This window comes from Anser cygnoides, unplaced genomic scaffold, assembly GCF_040182565.1.
Source record: "Anser cygnoides isolate HZ-2024a breed goose unplaced genomic scaffold, Taihu_goose_T2T_genome scaffold_49_1, whole genome shotgun sequence".
NCBI lineage: Eukaryota > Metazoa > Chordata > Aves > Anseriformes > Anatidae > Anser > Anser cygnoides.
The window spans coordinates 448,719-458,249 of record NW_027103072.1 but is presented as its reverse complement, the minus strand read 5'-3'; positions in this window follow the sequence as shown (position 1 = coordinate 458,249).

Here is a 9,531-nt window from a genome sequence, read left to right as displayed (position 1 = left end):
GTGCACTGGAACCACTGGGGATGCACTGCAGTGAGTCCAGAGAGTGCACTGGCTCCACTAGGGATGCACTGCAGGGAGTAAAGAGAGTGCACTGGCACCACTGGGGATGCACGGCAGTGAGTCCACAGAGTGCACTGACACACTGGGATGCAGTGCAGTGAGTCCACAGAGTGCACTGGCACCACAGGGGATACACTGCAGTGAGTCCAGAGTGTGCACTGTCACCACTGGGGATGCAGCACAGTGACTACAGAGAGCGCACTGGCACCACTGGGGATGCACTGCTGTGAGTCCAGAGATTGCACTGGCACTACTGGGGATCTCACTGCCGTGAGAATGTATCTGAATCCCCGTTAGTGCCAGTGCACTCTCTGGACTCACTGAACTGCATCCCCACTGGTTCCAGTGCACTCTCTGGAGTAACTGCAGTGCATCCCCTGTGGTGCCAGTGCACTCTCTGGACTCACTGCACTGCATCCCCAGTGGTGCCAGCTGACTCTCTGGACTCACTGCACTGCTCCAGCCGCGGCATCCGCTCCAGCCGCCTCAGCCGCTCCAGCCGCGGTAGCCCCTCCAGCCGCGGCAGACGCTCTAGACGCTCCAGCCGCCGCAGGCCCTCCAACCGCGGCAGCCGCTCCAGCCTCGGCAGCCGCGACAGGCGCTCCAGCCGCGGCAGCCGCTAAAGCCGCTACCGAGTGGAGCGGCTGCCGGGGCTGGAGCGGCTGGAGCGTCTGCCGCGTATGCCGCGGCTGGAGCGGTTGCCGCGGCTGGACCGGCTGCCGCGGCTGCCGCGGCTGGAGCGGCTGGAGCGGCTGCCGAGGCTGGAGTGGCTACCGCGGCTGGAGCGGTTGCCGCGGCTCGAGCAGTACAGTGAGTCCAGAGAGTGCACTGGCACCACAGGTGATCCAGTGCAATGAGTCCAGAGAGCCACTGGCACTTCTGGGGATGCACTGCAGTGAGTCCAGAGAGTGAACTGGCACCACTGGGGATGCAGTGCACTGAGTCCAGAGAGGGCACTGTCAGCAATGGGGATGCAGTGCAGTGAGTCCAGAGAGTGCACTGGCACTACTGGGGATCTCACTGAAGTGAGAATGTATCTGAATCCCCGGTGGTGCCAGTGCACTCTCTGGACTCACTGAACTGCATCCCCATTGCTGACAGTGCCCTCTCTGGACTCACTGTACTGCATCCTCAGTGGTGCCAGTTGACTCTCTGGACTCACTGCACTGCTCCAGCCGCGGCATCCGCTCCAGCCGCCTCAGCCGCTCCAGACGCGGTAGCCCCTCCAGCCGCGGCAGACGCTCTAGACGCTCCAGCCGCCTCAGCCGCTCCAACCGCGGCAGGCGCTCCAAACGCGGCAGCCGCGGGAGACGCTCCAGCCGCGGCAGCCGCGAAAGCCGCTACCGATTGGAGCGGCTGCCACGGCTGGAGCGGCTGCCGCGGATGCCGCGGCTGGAGCGCCTGCCGCGGTTGGAGCGGCTGCCGCGGCTGGAGCGGCTGCTGCGGATGCCGCGGCTGGAGCGCCTGCCGCGGTTGGAGCGGCTGCCGCGGCTGGAGCGGCTGGAGCGGCTGACGCGTATGCCGCGGACGGAGGGGCTGCCGCGGCTGGACCGGCTGCCGCGGCTGGAGCGGCTGGAGCGGCTGCCGAGGCTGGAGGGGCTAACGCGGCTGGAGCGGCTGCCGCGGCTCGAGCAGTACAGTGAGTCCAGAGAGTGCACTGTCACCTTTGGGGATGCACTGCATTGTCTGCACAGAGTGCCCTGGCACCACTGGGGATGCAGTGCAGTGAGTCCAGAGAGTGCACTGGCACCACTGGGAATGCAGTGCAGTGAGTCCAGAGAGGGCACTGGCACCAATGGGGATGCACTGCAGTGAGTCCAGAGAATGCACTGGCACCACTGGGGATGCAGTGCAGTGACTCGAAAGAGTGCACTGGCACCACTGGGGATGCACTGCAGTGAGTCCGGAGAGTGCCCTGGCACCAATGGTGATGCAGTGCAGTGATCCAGAGAGTGGACTGGCACCACTGGGGATGCACTGCAGTGAGTCCAGAGAGTGCACTGGCACCACTGGGGATGCAGTGCAGTGATTCCAGAGAGTGCACTGGCACCACTGGGTATGCAGTGCAGTTAGTCCATAGAGTGCACTGGCTCCACAGGGGTTGCAGTGCAGTGACTCAAGAGAGTGCACAGGCACCACTGGGGATGCAGTGCAGTGAGTCCAGAGAGTTCACTGGCACCACTGGGGATGCACTGCAGTGAGTCCAGAGAGTGCACTGTCAGCACTGGGGATGCAGTGCAGTGAGTCCAGAGAGTGCACTGTCAGCACTGGGGATGCAGTGCAGTGCGTCCAGAGAGTGCACTGGCACCACTGGGGATGCAGTGCAGTGATTCCAGAGAGTGCACTGGCACCACTGCGGATGCACTGCAGTGAGTCCGGAGAGTGCCCTGGCACCAATGGTGATGCAGTGCAGTGAGTCCAGAGCGTGCAGTGGCACCACTGGGGATGCACTGTAGTGAGTCCAGAGAGTGCACTGGCACCACTGGGGATGCACTGCAGTGAGTCCAGAGAGTGCTCGGGGAACAGTGGGGATGCAGTGCAGTGAGTGCAGAGAGTTCACTGGCACCACTGGGGATGCAGTGCCGTGAGTCCAGAGAGTGCACTGGCACCACTGGGGATGCAGTGCAGTGAGTCCAGAGAGTGCACTGGCACCACTGCGGATGCACTGCAGTGAGTCCGGAGAGTGCCCTGGCACCAATGGTGATGCAGTGCAGTGAGTCCAGAGAGTGCAGTGGCACCATTGGGGATGCAGTGCAGTGAGTCCAGAGAGTGCACTGGCACCACTGGGGATGCAATGCAGTGAGTCCAGAGAGTGCACTGGCACCACTGGGGATGAAGTGCAGTGAGTCCAGAGAGTGCACTGGCACCTCTGGGGATGCAGTGCAGTGAGTCCAGAGAGTGCACTGGCACCACAGGGGATGCAGTGCAGTGAGTCCAGAGAGTACACTGGCACCACTAGAGATACACTGCAGTGAGTCCAGAAAGGGTACTGGCACCACAGGGGATGCAGTGCAGTGAGTCCAGATAGTGCACTGGCACCACTGGGGATGCACTGCAGTGAGTCCAGAGAGTGCACTGGCACCACTGGGGATGCACTGCAGTGAGTCCAGAGAGTGCACTGACACCACTGGGGATCCAATGCAGTGAGTCCAGAGAGTGCACTGGAACCGCTGGGGCTGCAGTGCAGTGAGTCCAGATAGTACACTGGCACCACTGGGGATGCATTGCAGTTAGTCCAGAGAGTGTACTGGCACCACAGGGGATGCAGTGCAGTGAGTCCAGAGAGTGCACTGGCACCACTGGGGATGCACTGCAGTGAGTCCAGAGAGTGCACTGGCACCACTGGGGATGCAGTGCAGTGAGTCCAGAGATTGCACTGGCACCACTGGGGTTTTAGTGCAGTGAGTCCAGAGAGTGCACTGGCCCGAAAGGGGATGCAGTGCAGTGAGTCCAGAGAGTGCCCTGGCACCACTGGGGATGCAGTGAGTCCAGACAGTGCACTGGCACCACTGGGGATGCACTGCAGTGAGAACAGAGTGTTTTCTGGCACCACTGGGGATGCAGTGCAGTGAGTCCAGAGAGTGCACTGTAAGCACTGGGGATGCAGTGCAGTGAGTCCAGAGAGTGCACTGTCAGCACTGGGGATGCAGTGCAGTGAGTGCTGAGAGTGCACTGGCACCACTGGGGATGCAGTGCAGTGATTCCAGAGTGTGCACTGGCACCACTGGGTATGCAGTGCAGTTAGTCCATAGAGTGCACTGGCTCCACTGGGGTTGCAGTGCAGTGACTCAGGAGAGTGCACAGGCACCACTGGGGATGCAGTGCAGTGAGTCCAGAGAGTGCACTGGCACTACAGGGGATGCACTGCAATGATTCCAGAGAGTGCACTGGCACCACTGGGGATCCAATGCAGTGAGTCCAGAGAGTACACTGGCACCTCAGGGGCTGCACTGCAGTGAGTCCAGAGAGTGCACTGGCACCACTGGGGATGCTCATCGGTGAGTCCAGAGAGTGCTCTGGGAACATCGGGGATGCAGTGCAGTGAGTCCAGAGAGTGCACTGTCAGCACTGGGGAGGCACTGCAGTGAGTCCAGAGAGTGCACTGGCACCATTAGGGATGCAGTGCAGTGAGTCCAGAGAGTGCACTGGCACCACTGGGTATGCAGTGCAGTGAGTCCAGAGAGTGCACTGGCACCAATGGGGATGCAGTGCAGTGAGTCCAGAGAGTGCACTGGCACCACTGGGGATGCACTGCAGTGATTCAAAAGAGTGCACTGTCAGCACTGGGGATGCAGTGCAGTGAGTCAGAGAGTGCACTGTCAGCACTGGGGATGCAGTGCAGTGAGTCCAGAGAGTGCACTGGCACCACTGGGGATGCAGTGCAGTGAGTCCAGAGAGTGCACTGGCACCACTGGGGATGCACTGCAATGAGTCCAGAGAATGCACTGGAACTAATGGGGATGCAGTGCAGTAAATCGAAAGAGTGCACTGGCACCACTGCGGATGCACTGCAGTGAGTCCGGAGAGTGCCCTGGCACCAATGGTGATGCAGTGCAGTGAGTCCACAGAGGGCACTGGCACCACTGGGGATGCAGTGCAGTGAGTCCAGAGAGTGCACTGGCACCACTGGGGATGCAGTGCAGTGAGTCCAGAGAGTGCACTGGCACCAGTGGGGATGCACTGCAGTGACTCGAAAGAGTGCACTGGCACCACGGCGGATGCACTGCAGTGAGTTGGGAGAGTGCCCTGGCACCAATGGTGATGCAGTGCAGTGAGTCCAGAGAGTGCAGTGGCACCACTGGGGATGCAGTGCAGTGAGTCCAGAGAGTGCACTGGCACCACTGGGGATGCAATGCAGTGAGTCCAGAGAGTGCACTGGCACCACTGGGGATGAAGTGCAGTGAGTCCAGAGAGTGCACTGGCACCTCTGGGGATGCAGTGCAGTGAGTCCAGAGAGTGCACTGGCACCACTGGGGATGCAGTGCAGTGAGTCCAGAGAGTACACTGGCACCACTAGGGATACACTGCAGTGAGTCCAGAGAGTGTACAGGCACCACAGGGGATGCAGTGCAGTGAGTCCAGAGAGTGCACTGGCACCACTGGGGATGCAGTGCAGTGAGTCCAGAGAGTGCACTGGCACCACTGGGGATGCACTGCAGTGAGTCAGAGAGTGCACTGGCAACATTAGGGATGCAGTGCAGTGAGTCCGGAGAGTGCACTGGCACCACTGGGGATGCAGTGCAGTGAGTGCAGAGTGTGCACTGGCACCACTGGGGATGCACTGCAGTGAGTCCAGAGAGTGCACTGTCAGCACTGGGGATGCAGTGCAGTGAGTCCAGAGAGTGCACTGTCAGCACTGGGGATGCAGTGCAGTGAGTCCAGAGAGTGCACTGGCACCACTGGGGATGCAGTGCAGTGAGTCCAGAGAGTGCACTGGCACCACTGGGGATGCACTGCAATGAGTCCAGAGAATGCACTGGAACTAATGGGGATGCAGTGCAGTGAATCGAAAGAGTGCACTGGCACCACTGCGGATGCACTGCAGTGAGTCCAGAGAGTGCCCTGGCACCAATGGTGATGCAGTGCAGTGAGTCCAGAGAGTGCACTGGCACCACTGGGGATGCACTGCCGTGAGTCCAGAGAGTGCACTGGCACCACTGGGGATGCAGTGCAGTGAGTCCAGAGAGTGCACTGGCACCACTGGGGATGCACTGCAGTGACTCAAAAGAGTGCACTGTCAGCACTGGGGATGCAGTGCAGTGAGTCAGAGAGTGCACTGTCAGCACTGGGGATGCAGTGCAGTGAGTCCAGAGAGTGCACTGGCACCACTGGGGATGCAGTGCAGTGAGTCCAGAGAGTGCACTGGCACCACTGGGGATGCACTGCAATGAGTCCAGAGAATGCACTGGAACTAATGGGGATGCAGTGCAGTGAATCGAAAGAGTGCACTGGCACCACTGCGGATGCACTGCAGTGAGTCCGGAGAGTGCCCTGGCACCAATGGTGATGCAGTGCAGTGAGTCCACAGAGGGCACTGGCACCACTGGGGATGCAGTGCAGTGAGTCCAGAGAGTGCACTGGCACCAATGGGGATGCACTGCAGTGAGTCCAGAGAGTGCTCGGGGAACACTGCGGATGCAGTGCAGTGAGTGCAGAGAGTGCACTGGCACCACTGGGGATGCAGTGCAGTGAGTCCAGAGAGTGCACTGGCACCACTGGGGATGCACTGCAGTGACTCGAAAGAGTGCACTGGCACCACTGCGGATGCACTGCAGTGAGTCCGGAGAGTGCCCTGGCACCAATGGTGATGCAGTGCAGTGAGTCCAGAGAGTGCAGTGGCACCACTGGGGATGCAGTGCAGTGAGTCCAGAGAGTGCACTGGCACCACTGGGGATGCAATGCATTGAGTCCAGAGAGTGCACTGGCACCACTGGGGATGAAGTGCAGTGAGTCCAGAGAGTGCACTGGCACCTCTGGGGATGCAGTGCAGTGAGTCCAGAGAGTGCACTGGCACCACTGGGGATGCAGTGCAGTGAGTCCAGAGAGTACACTGGCACCACTAGGGATACACTGCAGTGAGTCCAGAGAGTGTACTGGCACCACAGGGGATGCAGTGCAGTGAGTGCAGAGAGTGCACTGGCACCACTGGGGATGCACTGCAGTGAGTCCAGAGAGTGCACTGGCACCAATGGGGATCCAATGCAGTGAGTCCAGAGAGTGCACTGGATCCGCTGGGGATGCAGTGCAGTGAGTCCAGAGAGTGCACTGGCACCACTGGGGATGCACTGCAGTGAGTCCAGAGAGTGCACTGGCAACATTAGGGATGCAGTGCAGTGAGTCCGGAGAGTGCACTGGCACCACTGGGGATGCAGTGCAGTGAGTGCAGAGAGTGCACTGGCACCACTGGGGATGCACTGCAGTGAGTCCAGAGAGTGCACTGTCAGCACTGGGGATGCAGTGCAGTGAGTCCAGAGAGTGCACTGTCAGCACTGGGGATGCAGTGCAGTGAGTCCAGAGAGTGCACTGGCACCACTGGGGATGCAGTGCAGTGAGTCCAGAGAGTGCACTGGCACCACTGGGGATGCACTGCAATGAGTCCAGAGAATGCACTGGAACTAATGGGGATGCAGTGCAGTGAATCGAAAGAGTGCACTGGCACCACTGCGGATGCACTGCAGTGAGTCCAAAGAGTGCCCTGGCACCAATGGTGATGCAGTGCAGTGAGTCCAGAGAGTGCAGTGGCACCACTGGGGATGCAGTGCAGTGAGTCCAGAGAGTGCACTGTCACCACTGGGGATGCACTGCAGTGAGTCCAGAGAGTGCACTGGCACCACTGGGGATGCACTGCAGTGAGTCCAGAGAGTGCTCGGGGAACACTGGGGATGCAGTGCAGTGAGTGCAGAGAGTGCACTGGCACCACTGGGGATGCAGTGCAGTGAGTCCAGAGAGTGCACTGGCACCAATGGTGATGCAGTGCAGTGAGTCCAGAGAGTACAGTGGCACCACTGGGGATGCAGTGCAGTGAGTCCAGAGAGTGCAGTGGCACCACTGGGGATGCAATGCAGTGAGTCCAGAGAGTGCTCTGGCACCACTGGGGATGAAGTGCAGTGAGTCCAGAGAGTGCACTGGCACCTCTGGGAATGCAGTGCAGTGAGTCCAGAGAGTGCACTGGCACCACTGGGGATGCACTGCAGTGAGTCCAGAGAGTGCACTGGCACCACTGGGGATGCACTGCAGTGAGTCCAGAGAGTGCACTGGCAGCACTGGGGATGCACTACAGTGAGTCCAGAGAGTGCACTGTCAGCACTGGGGATGCAGTGCAGTGAGTCCAGAGAGTGCACTGTCAGCACTGGGGATGCAGTGCAGTGAGTGCAGAGAGTGCACTGGCACCACTGGGGATGCACTGCATTGAGTCCAGAGAGTGCACTGGCACCACTGGGGATGCACTGCAGTGACTCAAAAGAGTGCACTGGCACCACTGCGGATGCACTGCAGTGAGTCCGGAGAGTGCACTGGCACCAATGGTGATGCAGTGCAGTGAGTCCAGAGAGATCACTGGCACCACTGGGGATGCAGTGCAGTGAGTCCAGAGAGTGCAGTGGCACCACTGGGTATGCAGTGCAGTGATTCCAGAGAGTGCACTGGCAAAACTGGGGATGCACTGCAGTGACTCGAAAGAGTGCACTGGCACCACTGCGGATGCACTGCAGTGAGTCCAGAGAGTGCACTGGCTCCAATGGGGATGCAGTGCTGTGAGTCCAGAGAGTGCCCTGGCACCACTGGGGATGCAGTGAGTCCAGACAGTGCACTGGCACCACTGGGGATGCACTGCAGTGAGAACAGAGTGTTCTCTGCCACCACTGGGGATGCAGTTTAGTGTGTCCAGAGAGTGCACCGGCTCCAATGGCGATACATTGCAGTGAGTCCAGACAGCGCACTGGAACCACTGGGGATGCAGTGCAGTGAGTCCAGAGAGTGCACTGGCACCACTGGGGATGCAGTGCAGTGAGTCCAGAGAGTGCTCTGGCACCACTGAGCTACACTGCATTGAGTCCAGTAGTTGCACTGGCACCACTGGGGATGCACTGCTGTGAGTCCAGAGACTACACTGGCACCACTGGGGATGCAGTGCAGTGAGTCCAGAGAGTGCAAATGCACCACAAGGGATGCACTGCAGTGAGTCCAGAGAGTGCACTGGCACCACTGGGGATGCAGTGCAGTGAGTCCAGAGAGTGCACTGGCACCACTGGGGATGCACTACAGTGAGTCCAGAGATTGCACTGGCACCACTGGGGATGCAGTGCAGTGAGTCCAGAGATTGCACTGGCACCACTGGGGATGCAGTGCAGTGAGTCCAGAGAGTGCACTGTAAGCACTGGGGATGCAGTGCAGTGAGTCCAGAGAGTGCACTGTCAGCACTGGGGATGCAGTGCAGTGAGTGCTGAGAGTGCACTGGCACCACTGGGGATGCAGTGCAGTGATTCCAGAGTGTGCACTGGCACCACTGGGGTTGCAGTGCAGTGACTCAGGACAGTGCACAGGCACCACTGGGGATGCAGTGCAGTGAGTCCAGAGAGTGCACTGGCACTACAGGGGATGCACTGCAGTGATTCCAGAGAGTGCACTGGCACCACTGGGGATCCAATGCAGTGAGTCCAGAGAGTACACTGGCACCTCAGGGGCTGCACAGCAGTGAGTCCAGAGAGTGCACTGGCACCACTGGGGATGCACATCGGTGAGTCCAGAGAGTGCTCTGGGAACACCGGGGATGCAGTGCAGTGAGTGCAGAGAGTGCACTGGCACCACTGGGGATGCAGTGCAGTGAGTCCAGAGAGTGCACTGTCATCACTGGGGAGGCACTGCAGTGAGTCCAGAGAGTGCACTGGCACCATTAGGGATGCAGTGCAGTGAGTCCAGAGAGTGCACTGGCACCACTGGGGATGCAGTGCAGTGAGTCCAGAGAGTGCACTG